Source organism: Balaenoptera musculus, chromosome 6 (assembly GCF_009873245.2).
Source record: "Balaenoptera musculus isolate JJ_BM4_2016_0621 chromosome 6, mBalMus1.pri.v3, whole genome shotgun sequence".
Taxonomy (NCBI): Eukaryota; Metazoa; Chordata; class Mammalia; order Artiodactyla; family Balaenopteridae; genus Balaenoptera; species Balaenoptera musculus.
Window position 1 is genome coordinate 45,990,790 of NC_045790.1, and position 14,300 is coordinate 46,005,089.

Genomic DNA, 14,300 nt, shown 5'->3' on the forward strand with positions numbered 1-14,300 from the left:
AAACCCTCCCTTTTGTTATAAAAGCAACTCGCCCCTTCCACTCAGGAAGCTGCCTTTTTTCCTCCGCCCCCCACCCCAGCCTTCTCCCTTGTGCACAAGCTCTCTCTTTTAATAAAAATCTTTGCTTGCCTAACAGTCTTGTAGAAGCGGTATCATTTCTATGGTATTGCTGCCCAAGAATCTGGAAAGGGCCCGGTAACAATGGGAGTCCTGTTTCTCTCCCACAGCTGTTCTAGGTCCTGGAGAGTGGTCTTTTGCGTTGCTCTATGCATCATGGAAGCCTTCTGTAATGGCTTCCACCTGTTGTAAGACACTGTAGACTGCATAGAGCTGTCGTTCCAACACACTGCATCGTGGCTCTGCCCCCTTCCACGGCTGGGCCCAGAAGCGCCAGGGTATTAGTATTTTGCCATCGCCACAGGCCCAAACCACACCCTGCCGGGGAAGTGGCCACACCCAATTCACAAGCCTGTCCTAAGTTAATATCCCTAAAGCCTGTGGCTTTTAACTGTTTAGGGGTTTGGGGTTGGGGGTACGCTCCATTACCCAAACAGATAACTCCCAAAGTATCTGATAGGAAACCCAGGTCCTCGCGTTTTGCCCTCACCAGCCAGTCCCGGGCAGTCAGATCGGCCACAAGCACAGGGCTGCTACTTTTAGACTGGAAAGAGCCTCTGAGGTTAACAGGATATCATCAGTATAAGGGTCGAGAAAGACATGCCTCATGGTAGACAGCTGCCACAGGTCCCACTTGCTAGTGGATGGCCACCTTGGGATTATCCCCCCACCCCACCCCGTTATCCATCATTATTTCCCGACGTCTCAGCGTCTCAGCACTCACCAGAGTATCCTCGGCCTCTGGGCTTCTTGGCTGGCTCGCCAACTGTTGAGCGGCACCCTGCAGGCCTGCAAGCCTTATAGCTGCCCAATCTCCAGACCCCAGAAAGAGCCCAGAGCCCACATCAGTGGTTTACTGGACAGGGGTCTTACGTGTCTGTATTAAAAGGTCCTCAGAGAACACCCAGCCGTGAGAAGCAATCGGCCGGCAGGACCTGATAGCCATGTTTGCTACTCCTCGGGAACACAGGAGACTACCATTTCTAGGGGGAACTGACCTCAGGTTCGCTCATCAGTTACCAAGGACACCAGCAGCTGGGGCAGGTCTCTCACAACCCCTCAGGTTAATGACCATCACCACCACAGATATTTCCCTTTTATGAACTAGCAGGTGAGCCGGTTTGGCCTAAGCTTTAGAACAATCACTTGGTGGGGCAGGGGGCAAGCATGTTGGTGTGAGCGGGGTGTGAGTGAAGCAGGGACTGGTCTAGCACGGGATGCACAAAGAGCAAGAGAACAGCCATCTTGAGTTGACTAACCATACAGAGTGTTAATTTTTTACAAAAAATTTGTTGGAAATAATATTCTATGACTTCCAAAGGTAGGTTAGGGTTTATCAAGCTTGGCAGCGCACACACTTGAGGCCAGATAATTCTTTGTTGTGGCTGCTGGCCTGTGGGTCCTGTAGCGTATTTAGCAGCATCCCTGGCCTCTATCCATTAGATGCCAGTATCAGCCCTCATCACCAGTTGCAACAACTGAAAATGTCTCCAGACATTGCCAAACATCCCCTCAGGGACAAAACTGCCCTCACCGAGAACCAATGGATTAGGTCATAATAGCTTGCTTACTGGGCCACTCACTTTTGAGCCCAAGGCTCCTTTTAAAAAGTTCAACTACACTGAGTCTACCACGCTCACAGAAAAACCAGACCACAAGGAGAGTCATTGCGAGGTGCTTCTGTACCCAGTACCAGCTGAGGTCCCAGCTGAGACTTATTAGCATCAGACAGGCCAGTGAAAGTGCCTACCACCTGCCAGGTCAATCCCAGCCACCCAGTGGAGTGTGCTCCTGAGGCCCTAGAGATGGTGAAACAGAGACAAGCCATTCCTTCTGTGCCCTGTGGGAATCCCTGGCTCACAGAATCTGTGAGGTGAGACATTTATTATTTTGGGTGATAGATTTTGGAGTAATTTGTTTCAAAGCTATAGTACTGGGGACATTATGTTTGTATTGTGAGTGGAGGTCTACAACAATAAACAAACAAGCCCTATTTATCAGATCAGATTGAGTGTGAGTGTAAAATCCTTTAAGACTTCAGAAAGATCTAGGTGGTGTCTCAGAGAGTCTTTCAAACAAACAAAAGGCCTTCTGAGGATCCTGGGGAGTGCCTCACAGATTCTCTCCATTAAGTGACAGCGCTCTAAAACACCAACTTGCTGTCTCACTGGAGACTCACAGGTAGCCCAAAGTGAAAAAGGGTATATATCTGAAGAGATTTGTGGGTGTGCCTCTTATCCAATGGCATTCATTATAAACGGATATACAGCAAACCCAGTAAATGTTTACAGTAATTATATCAGTTTAGACTGAAAGTAATAAAGAGCATACACAATAAAGAGGGCTTCAGATCCCCAAACTTTTCCAGAAAGGAAGCAGGATGAGAAGTCTACACGATGTAAAACATAAGCACTTCTTGTGGGAAAGGAAGGATAACTTAAAAGGCAGAGCCAAGAAGCCAGAAAGGAGAAAAATCAGCCTTGGAGAATAACTCCCAGAGACTTAGAACTGAGCCCTAATCTGAAAATTGACACCACCTGCCCTAATAGATAGCCGAGTTACAATAGGCCGGTGACTGCTATGTGCTTTCTGCTTTACCCCATTTTGAATGGGACTATTATAATATCTTATGCCTGCCTCACCATTGTATGTTGGGAGTAAAGGAACAAATAACCTCTCTATTTAGATTACAGGGCTTCACATTGAGAAGAATGGCACTCAAGGAGCAGTGCTGGAGGAATTGTGCCTGAGGAACTCCATCCACACCTTGATCTGATGGAGATGGTGCAACTCTGGACCTGGATTTTTGCCATAATAAGATGAGACTTTGGAAGGTTTTGAGAAGTGATGAATGTATTTTACATGTGAAAGGATGTGATGTTTTATGGACTGTAGCAGATTGTATTTTTAAAAGACGGCAGCAACAACATTTCCCTCATTTCACATATTTTTCTAGAATGTTGAAAATCCTCCAGTAAGAGATACATTGTCTAATTCCTCTCTCCTTGAATCTGAATGGGTTTGTGACATCTACAATATGTAAAAACGATACTGTGATTTCTGAGGCTTGGTCATAAAAGGTAATGCTGCTTCTGCCTTGCTGACCGAACCATCATATGAGAAGTGCTATCACTCTGAGTATCACTCTTATCCACTGCGCCACCAGGGAAGTCCGAGCAGATTACATTTAAAAGAAATATCTTCCTTCTGACCTTTTCAAAGATAACAGGAAAATAAATAATATATAACTTAGACCTTCGAATCAAGTGGGGTCTTTTTCTTCATTAACAAGTTGACAGGAACACTCAGGGATTAAGGAAAAATATTTTGGTTCTTGAGATACAGAACTTCACAGACTTTCACTGGTCATGAAGTTCAGCATGTGGTTATTTTCACTGCCCTCATTAAGACTGGTTATTGATTAAAGGCATTGTTGATGCAAATACTTAGACCGGTCCATGCTTAGGGTACCATTGGTTCAATGGCCTTCAAATTTTTTAAAAAAAATAAAGAATAAGTGGGACTTGCCTGGTGGTCCAGTGGGTAGGACTCCACACTCCCAATGCAGGGGGCCTGGATTCGATCCCTGGTCAGGGAACTAGATCCCGCACGCCATGCCGCAACTAAGAAGTCCGCATGCAGCAACTAAAAGATCCCGCATGCCGCGACGAAGATCCCACATGCCACAACTAAGACCCTGTGCAGCCAAAATAAATAAATAAATATATAAATATTTAAAAAAATAAAGAATAAAAATTGTTTTAAAAAGCTATTTTGGACTGACCTCTAGAGGGGAAACAAGGTCTCAATTTCTTCCAAAACCACAAATTTGATTCTATTTGTTTGTGCTCCAAAGGAAAGAGATTCCAGGTAAGTAAAGACCAGTGAAGCCACTGAATACTGGTATCCATTAATATATCAGTGTTCAAGGACTTCCCTGGTGGTCCAGTGGGTAAGACTCTGCGCTCCCAATGCAGGGGGCCTGGGTTTGATCCCTGGTCGGGGAGCTAGATCCTGCATGCATGCCACAACTAAAAATCCACATGCCACTACTAAGAAGTCCACATGCCGCAACTAAAGGATCCCGTGTGTCTCAGCAAAGATCCCGTGCCACAACTAAGACCCAGCGCAGCCAAAATAAATAAATATTAAAATATATACATATATATATATATATATATATCAGTGTTCAAACCTAGATATTGGTATCCCTGAGGGTACATGATTACTATCCAGGGGCATGCAAGCACATAGATTTTAAGAACACATTTTTTACAACCTCAGCATCGATAAACATCCTTGATGAAACTGCTCAGCCAGAGAAGAGAGATGGAAGTTTGGCCCATAGCCATTCTCACATTTAGACTTTACATCACTTTGTAAAATAAACTCCTTACCCATTCCAAGCCTCAGCCTGGCGCACTGCCTCAGGGTGCAAAACCTCTGTGACACCAGAGGGACAATTCCAGAAGGCTTAGTTCTTCAGAATGATTCCTTTGATAGAAAAGCAGAGGGGACTTTAATAAGATGTTTATGCTTTATCAGTTACATCCTCTCTCTCCTGTATCAACATCTTTCTTTTTATTGGCTAGTTTTGATCAACATTAAATGTGCTTAATTTTCATTTTATCCTAAACATGACTATTCCTCAGCCCTATGACCACTTGTTAGTAGTATTTTGCTTCTGTCATTCTGTTCATACCCAAACTTCTTCAACGTTCTTTGCATTATCTGTCCCTATTTCTTCACATGCAGCTAATTTCTCCACTCAGTATAACGTGGCTTCAGCTTCCCTTGTTCTCTTGAAACCACTCAGCCAAGGTTTACAATAAACTACAACTTACTGAGGTCAGAGATCAGCCAGTCAGCTACGGGTAACACCTCAGAAGCATCTGCCGATTCTGACCACGCCCTCCATCTTAAGGTCTGACCTTCATCTGGTCTCTATGTCACCACCATCTTCTGCTTTTCTCCTCCTCCTCTCCTTCCTTTATTGACTACTCCCTCTCATCTTAGGGAATTGGTGTTCCTCAAAATTCTGTGCTAGTCCCACACTTCATCCTCTCTGCACATATAGGTCTCAACCTCCCAAATAGTTCCAAATGTCATCTCTATGATTGTGACCTCCATATGCATCTCTTTCCCCAGAATCTTAGCTCCAAACATTAGATCCATATTTCTACATGCTAGAATATCTAGAATATCTCCACTTAACATGTTCAAAATTGAATACATATTTTTCAAACTTTCTTGCCCTTCTATGTCCCCTGTGTGAATGGGCCCCAATCATTCGGCAGCCCAAGATAGAGGCATGGACATTATCATTGAGTTCTCAACTTCCTCAAAGCCCATAGCCAATAAATCATCACAGATTGTTCTTTTGACATCATACTCATGGCCACCCATCATCTGTACAACAGCCTTTCTACATGAAGGGATATGCCTACCTTACGAATCCTATTTCTTTCATTGCAGTTGTTTTAAAATATATTCACAAACTGTCTCATACTCTTTCCTGTCCCTTCCCTTGACTATGTGCTTGATGTAGCAACTTCCCTCTAATGAATACACAACACAGGTTGAAGTGATGGTGTGTAACTTATAAGACTGTCATAAAACCATTTACTGCCTTCTCCACTTCTAGTTTTCATCACTCACTTTGGGAGAAGCCAGCTGTTGCGAGGACACATCACAGAGCTTACTGGAGGGACACAGGTGACTGTGATGAGGAACTGAGGCTTCCTGCCAGTGGTCATGTGAATGACCCACGTTAGAAGCAGATCCTCCAACCCAAGTCAACCCTTCAGGTGACTGCAGGCCAGCCGACATCTTGACCGCCACCTCATGAGAGATCCTGAGCCCACTGAAAGCGCTCTCAAATTCTTGATTCATAAAAACTGTTAGGTAATAGACTAGTGGTTAATGCCACTAAATTTTTAGGTTATTAATTATGCATCAATAGAACACTAATTCACCAATGTAGGAGACCCAATGCAAATTTCTAGCCTCCTTTGCAGATAGAATGCAGGCACTTGAATAAGACTTTGCCAATCTGAAGCACCTGTGTGACATTTTGATCCAGAAGTGAAAAATGAGAAGATATAGGCTCTGTGTGGTGATTCCACGTTTGCTGGCTGAAGTAGTGGTTTCCCATGGTGGCAAGTTCAAGTTTCCAGGAAAGAAATGGCATCAAAAAATGGCATTTCCTTTCAGTTCTTACTGGAAGATGGGCAAAAACATAAACAGAATTAACGAAACTATTTATGTGCCTTTTGGATTTTAAGGGTGACTGAAGGTTTAAGGGCACTTTGCATGTCTTTAAAAGCAAAAGAGTGAAGTAAGCCAGAAAGAGAAAAACAAATATCATATATTAACGCATACATGTGGAATCTAGAAAAATGGTACAGGTGAACCTATTTGCAGGGCAGGAATAGAGACGCAGACATAGAGAACAGATGTGTGGACATGGTGGAGGGGGAAGGGAAGGGTGGGACAAATTGGGAGATTAGGATTGACATGTATACACTACGATGTGTAAAATAGATAGCTAGGGGGAACCTGCTGTTTGGCACAGGGAGCTCAGCTCGGTGCTCTGTGATGACCTAGATGGGTGGGAGGGGGGAGGGGGGAGGGGGGAGTGGGGAAGGAGGTCCAAGAGGGAGGGGATATATGTAGACATATAGCTGATTCACTTCATTGTACAGCAGAAACTAACACAACATTTTAAAGCAATTATACTCCAATAAAAAAATAAATAAATAAAAGCAAAAGTAAGATTCAGCAGACTTCCCTGGCGGTCCAGCAGTTAAGACTGTGGTTCCACTGCAGCGGGCGTGGGTTTGATCCCTGCTCAGGGAACTAAGATCCCACATGCCGCGCGCGGCCAAAAAAAAAAAAAGTAAGACTCAGCACTTAAAATATAGATTAAACTACCCCCACAAAGCAAAATAAAACAAAACGCAAAGCTTGCCACATTACAACATAAATAGTAAAATTTGCAAATATAGCAATTATCACAAGATAATAAATACTAATTATTACAAATTAAAATGAAATTTCTTTCTATTCAAAACTACAGTTTCTTATTGATAAAAATCTGCCAAAATGACTCAATATATTTTTTAACGGAAGCAGACAAAAAAGTCTTTGAGTAAATATTTACAAGATTGAGGCCACTAACAAGTGCAGTCAGCCCTCCATATACATGGGTTCAACCACTACAGGTTGAAAATATTTGAAAAACAAATTCCAGAAAGTTCCAAAAAGCAAAGCTTGAATTTGCCATGTGCCAGCAACTATTTATAGCATTTACATTGTATTAAGTATTATAAGTAATCCAGAGGTGATTTAAAGTATATGGCGGGGCTTCCCTGGTGGCACAGTGGTTAAGAATCCGCCTGCCAATGCAGGGGACACGGGTTTGAGCCCTGGTCCGGGAAGATCCCACATGCCATGGAACAACTAAACCTGTGCGCCACAACTACTGAGCCTGAGCTCTAGAGCCCGCGAGCCACAACTACTGAAGCCCGTGCGCCTAGAGCCTGTGCTCTGCAACAAGAGAAGCCACCACAATGAGAAGCCTGCGCCCCGCAACAAAGAGTAGCCCCTGCTCACTGCAACTAGAGACAGCCCGCGTGCAGCAGCGAAGACCCAATGCAGCCAAAAATTAAATAAATGAATAAATAAATAAATTAAAAATAAAATAAAACACATTTAAAAAAATTAAAAAAAAAAAGTATATGGGAGATGTATGTAGGTTATATGCAAATACTATACCATCTTATATAAGGAACTTGAAGATCCACGGTATCCGTGGAGGTCCTGGAACCTCTCCTCCTTGGGTACTGAGGGAGGACTGTAGATGAGACATAGTGTTGAAGACTAAGTCTCCTTTTCAACTTCCTGAGTCTTCTGATGAGCTTATTAATACAAAGAAAGCATTTACTGATTTTCACATCTTAACTTCCAGTATGACAATGTCCCAGGCAACAGCAGTTGTGTACTTTCCTTCTCAGATCGACCCTGGTACTTTGTGTTTACTTTTGGGGTTTTTTTTGTCTTTTTTGTTTTTGGGTTTTTTTGGCCACGTCCAGCGGCTTGTGGGATCAGGGATTGACTCTGAGTCACAGCAGTAAAAGCGCCGAGTCCTAACCACTGGACCACCAGGGAATTCCCTGAGCCTGGTACTTTGGAAGGAGTTCTTCAAAGTCTGGCTGGAGTCCTCATTGCTCAGAAAGTCTTTCCATCTCCATTTTCTGCACCAAACAGGCCTCCGAAAATTCTAGCTGCTGATCAGTCCAATGAGGATTATCATCCCTTTTTGCTGAAAAAGTTGAAGATCTGCTAGATTACTGCATGGAGAAAGAGGTGGCCTGAGCTATTTGGAACTGGCTGCTCCTGGAGGAACCTGAAAACCTTCTTGTCCTTCAGGCAGGAAAACAAGAAAGATTCTTCCATTAGGTGCAGAACTTGTGAGGGTCTCCTGCTTTGGCAGGCCGTGGTTCGGGGCCGGTCACAGCTAAGGGTGCAGACAGGGCTGGAGAACATCATCCTGGGTGTCATCAGTGAGGAGGTTGGCAGGCCCCGCTGAGCCTGGTGATGCAGGTGTCTGGCTGTGGGAGCCTGTATCCAGCTGCTCTGAGTACCTGCCTGCAAAGGAGATTCTTAAATAGTGCAAGGTTGTCAATTCTGTACTTATGCCCATGTTGTTTCCAAGTTTTTCCAATTTCTCTTCAATTTATTGGCAACAGATAATGTCGCAACTTCAATGCTTCTTTTGTTTATTACACTGGAAATTAAACACATTCATGGAAAATGACAGAGTATAAATCCAATAGGATATACTCATCCAAATGAGACCCAAGGTTGAAATAAAAATCTGAGTCTCAATCTGTGTCTTTTTAAATTCTAATAAGAGTACTTAGACATTTGATATTTTACTGTATGTTCATGCTTTGTAATGCACCAAAATACAACTAGCCTGCCTCTCTCCATTTCCCCTTTAAGGGGCTAAGACATTAGATTTGAATTCCTCTACATGACTTTACAGGAGTCATAGCTCATGTTTCCAGACATAGTCTATGGATAAGAGTGGCATAAATGTTAACACCAAGGACTAATTCATACCATTCTCTTCCTTCTGTCACCAAAAGTGTGTTCACCACATATATATGTGACAACGCGCTTGGCAATGTGGATTCCAGGAAAGTAAGGCAGGGATGGTGACTGCCCTCCAGGGAGTAGGGAAGACAGACTTCAGAGGCAGGATTAGGATGAAGGCAGCACCACGTGCTCAGTGCAGCTGAGGGCCAGTGCTCAGAGCTGATGAAGAGGAGGGCCTGGGAGCAGCAGAAAGCTCCACTCTGACAAAATCTGTGGCTTCTGAATTTAAAAGACATCAGATTTTGATTTCCTCTTCTAAAAAACTGAGACAACTCAAGTAGTTGTCACACAGGGAACTGTAAAGATTAAATGAAGTTTGCAAATTATAGGCTGAGAATCTGAATTTAGTGAACATAGCTGCCTTTAGCATTAATGTGACATACAGTAACTTGTAGAGTCCATGATCAGCCCCGCCAAGAGAGGCTTTGACTGCCGCTCCCTTAACACTGTCAGGGGGCTGCGTGTTGAGGCCCCAAATGCAAACTGCAGGAGAGGGGTTGCCTTCTGGACTGTGAGGGAGCAAAGCCCAAGTTTCCAGGCTTAGAACAGTGCCTGGTACATTAAGGAGAGAAATCCTACAGCACTTGAAACATTTGCAGAGAACCAGCATCGAGGAAAAATGGCTGCTCTGTGAATAGTATAAATGAGATAAACAGTCCCTTCCCTCATCCTCAGTCTCAGACCACCTCTGGTGATATTATTTTAAGACAAAGGTGTTTTTAAATGTTATGGGGACCAGGAAATGGGTTATAAAATGTAGATGGGGCAGAGGGTGACGAGAAATGGGACATTCCTATATTTTTAGCTATAGAAGATCACAACATTACTTCGAAAGCTATCTCCTGGCTATCTGGGTAAAGAAAGGGAGGACTTCCCTCAAGCACGGAATGTAAGAAGGCACCAAATCTAAGTGATCAAGATAAGTAATATTTTAAGGCAATATATAAAAATGAAAATGCCACAACATACATGCTAAAGAAAATATCAAAATTTTAAATAAAGACAGAAATGACCCTGCATTTGGATGACGCTGACAGCCTTACAGAGGAAGGCTTCACGTTGCCAGTGAAATTTGGGTAATTTCTGTTTAGTCTATAAAATTCTTACCAAAGAAAATGAGAAGATCAGACCTGGTAAATGTCCTCAACTGCTTGTACAGGACACTAATAACTCTTCTTTCTACACTACAGTCAAGCTGGAGTCCTGAGAAAGGACTCGAGTTAAATAAAAATTATTTAAGACTGTCACAGAGTCACAAGAAATTGTCAAACACTGCAGTTCTCTCAAACAAGTAAAGAAGTAGTCTTGAAAATATTAATGAGTTTGCTTCCATTAAAGCTAGGAAAGTAAAATTATATTAAATTCTTGTTTTAGTATAAAGAAACTATAGTTTAAATAGTTTAATAAAATGCTGTGTTTTAATACTCATATATTTTAATATCCTACCTTCAATATTTAAATATTTTCAGAAAATATTTTAAAATATAAAAAATTCTAAAATATTTAATTTAAGCAATATAAATTTAAAAAATAAAATGCTGTGAGTTTTCTAATGTTCCTACTTTTCAGTTATTCAGTACTTCCTCCCCCACGTTAACTCTGTATCCTTGAAAGACACCATGAAGTCCCAGAGCATCTACAGGGGCGCTCAGCTCCCGCGTCCTCGGCCCCGGTGGTGGCCGCGCTCCGACTCACCCCCAGGGCGTCCCCAACCCGTCCGGGCGTCCCATCACCGCCGCGTTCCCCTTTCTCTGAGCCGTTAGCACAGCTCCAGAAACGAGCCCGAATCTGTAAAATCGGCCCCAACTCGCTTCCCAGCTTCAAACCCCTCAGAAAACGGCTTCTTTCCCCAAAATGGCCTCGCTCAAGTTTCTGTGCGAAAATAAAGCACAAAACTCAGGGGAAAGCCCGAAAATGCAAGGTTCCAGCTTCCAACCAGACAAAAATGTCGCTGGCGCGGCCGCGACAAGGCTCCCACTTGAGAACTCAGCATCGCGAAGACAAAAGTTTTTTCGCACTATTAAATCAGTATAAAATTGCTCCGTGAGGATGCAACTCACTTTCTCTCGCGCTGCCCAAACCGCGGAAACTGCAGATTCTCAGAAGTCAGCGTTTCCCTAACCGAACCGATCAAAAGACATCCGGCGGCCTCTTGCCGCCGCCTAGAGAAGCGCGCTGTCCCGGGTTCCAGGGAAGGAACCTTCCCGCTAATTGTTTAGTGGTGCCCGCGCGCCCCCTCGCGGCCAGCTGGTGAATCACTGAAATTCTCAATGGCCCAGATCTATTTGCTAGCGGCAGGAGTGATACTCTGCTCCATCCCTGCTTGCCCTCTTGGCTGGAACCTGCCTTGGATCCATAGCCTACAGAACAGGGAACTCTTCATACTTTTGAGACAGATGAAGAAGATCCCGTTTCAGTCATGCCTAGAGACAGAACCGACTTCAAATTTCCTTGGAAAAGAGGGAATATCACAGAAATCCTGACGACTCAAGGCACCGGATACCACCATCTGATGCTCCAGCAGATGGTAACTTCTTCAACACGGAGGAAAGCCAAGCTGCTTGGAACAACACCCTACTCCGTAAACTACTCTCTAGCCTTGATCACACCTTGGAACTACTGCATAAGCAGGTGGAAAATGACAATCTGGATTGTCCATATTTGGGAATTGTCCCGAAATATTTCCAAAGAATCCATCTCTATCTGAAGGAAAAGGAATACAGCCCCTGTGCCTGGGAGGTTATCAGAGGAGAAATTAAAGTGTTCCTTTCTCTCATGTAATAATTCTCCAATTACTGTCAACAAATAAAGAAGAAAGGTACACCTGTGACACTTCTAATCAAATGATTATTGTTTGTTTAGTCCTCCAAAGGTACCTCCACTCATATTTCTGCACATGCTGAAAACTATCTGAAGTGAGTATCACGAGTTTACAAAAATATATTTACAAAGAAGAACACAATCTATTTTCTTAAACAGGTAATTTTACAACGTGCTTTCTAAAATCTGTTTAACTTCTTGGAGGGTATTTGGGTTCCCAACTATGATGTTTATTTTAAGATGGAAAGGTTGTTAGCATAGTATGCTGTTCAAGACATTTGTCAGTTAATTTCATGCTAGCTGCTGTAACAGAGAAACAGAAAGATGTCAGTAATTGGGTCATAATAGAAATTTATCTTTCCATCTTTAAGAGAAAAATGCAGGCATTCCTAATCAGATGAATTTTCTAGTTGGTTTCCGCTAAACAGTGATGTAGGGACATGGGTGCCCTCTATTGTGTGGCGTTGCTCTATTCAATGTGTGATTTCCAATTTGTGGTGTTTGAGTCTATTCCACTCAGTGGTAAAGGAAAAAGTATGGGGATTACATGGGATGTTTTCAAGGGCCAAGACATTATAGGGCAATATCACCTCTGCTCACATTAGTTGGCCTGAATTTATTATCATGGGAATCTAAGTGCAAAGAAGTTGGGAAGTTATTGGGTGACTAATGGAAGAGGAGATAAGTTCAATGAATAAGACTACTTTTCATTTTTATACTATGTGTACTAATGACATTCTAGAGAAAAGAAACCAAAACAATGTTCTTGCTTACACTCACATTATAAAAAAAATTTGACTTGGGGTCTGATTCCACAATTTCAACTTAGGTATGATGACATGGATGTCACTCATTAGAGTTCACAGCGTGACTGACTCTTTGAAAGAAGCATTCAAGTTGATTCCCAAAGGCATAGACTAACAAGGAAAATATTCCTAAGTGTAGACACAAGTTGTTTCCTTTTTACCTGAGGGAGACAAGAAAAGTAGGGCCACGTAGCTCCTTGCAAGTACTTGAGGATGACTGAACTGAAAGTGGAGCGTGGGTCTTCCATTTATGTCCAGGCCTGTGATTCTCATCCTTATCTTCTAAATACTGAAAATGCGAACTTGAAGAAAATAGTGCTGAAAACAGTCTTTTAAAAAATACCTCATACAATATTCCATTGTAACTTCCCTTGTAGAACCACAAAGAATTTTAAAGTATCTGTAGATTATTGTCCTCTCACATCATATCTATCAAATGTATCTATCAAATATATGATTGAGCTCCTGAAATGATAGGGACTGGACTAGCTGTCTAGGAAACGGGGTTGGGTAAGATGGTGTCTCTCCCTTTAGGTATTTTACACACTCCTGGAAGGTATTCTGAGGATACAATAGGTCAGGACATGTCTTACTATTTGGGCATCTTCAACAAAATAGCATAGCCTGGGTAGTTTGTAAAGAGCAGAAATTACTCACAGTTCCAGAGTCTGGAAATCCAAGATCTGGGTGTCAGCATGGTCCAGTTCTGGTGAAAGCCTGCTTCCAGGTCACACACTGTTCACTTCTCCTTGTATCTTCACGTGGCAGAGACTGGGGGATTTATCTGAGACCTCTTTTAAAAGGGCACTAATTCCAATTGTGAGGCCTCCATCTTCATGACCTAATCACCTCCCAAAGGGCCCACCACCTAACACCATCACTTTGGGGATTAGGACTTTAATGAATCTCGTGGGGTACCAAACCTTAAGAACATAAAGGTCTTTAAAGGCTACACGCCTGTCATGTAGAAGTAAGAATATATTCATGCTGAGTAAATAAAGATGAAAGGGCAGGTTAGCAGGAAAAAAGAGCAGACCAAGGACTCAGAATCCAAACTCATGGTTTTGGACCTGAAGTCATGCTTTAATTAGTATGGGCCAAATTTTGGAAATCAAACTGAAAGGAGCCCACTCTCCCATGGAATGGAACGAAGATACAGGATGCAACAGAACATTCATCATTCTTTGTGAAGAGTCTCCAAAGATTCTCAGGAGAAATGTAGTAATTGCCACACCAATAAAGATCAACTGGGGCTTCCCTGGTGGCGCAGTGGTTGAGAATCTGCCTGCTAATGCAGGGGACACGGGTTCGAGCCCTGGTCTGGGAAGATCCCACATGCCGCGGAGCAATTGGGCCCGTGAGCCACAACTGCTGAGCCTGCGCGTCTGGAGCCTG

The 14,300-nt window shown here is 43.0% G+C and overlaps 1 long non-coding RNA gene and 1 pseudogene across 1 annotated transcript; one reads left to right on the plus strand and one right to left on the minus strand.

The window, feature by feature from the left end:
- Window positions 1-4,525: 4,525 nt before the first annotated feature.
- LOC118896749 lies at window positions 4,526-14,012 on the minus strand. The gene is made up of 4 exons (XR_005020273.1): window positions 13,563-14,012; window positions 13,067-13,194; window positions 7,894-8,766; window positions 4,526-4,611 (listed from the first exon to the last, which is right to left on the minus strand). It is a non-coding gene; the product is annotated as an uncharacterized LOC118896749 (long non-coding RNA).
- Window positions 11,550-12,060, plus strand: LOC118896747 (annotated as a pseudogene).
- Window positions 14,013-14,300: the final 288 nt, after the last annotated feature.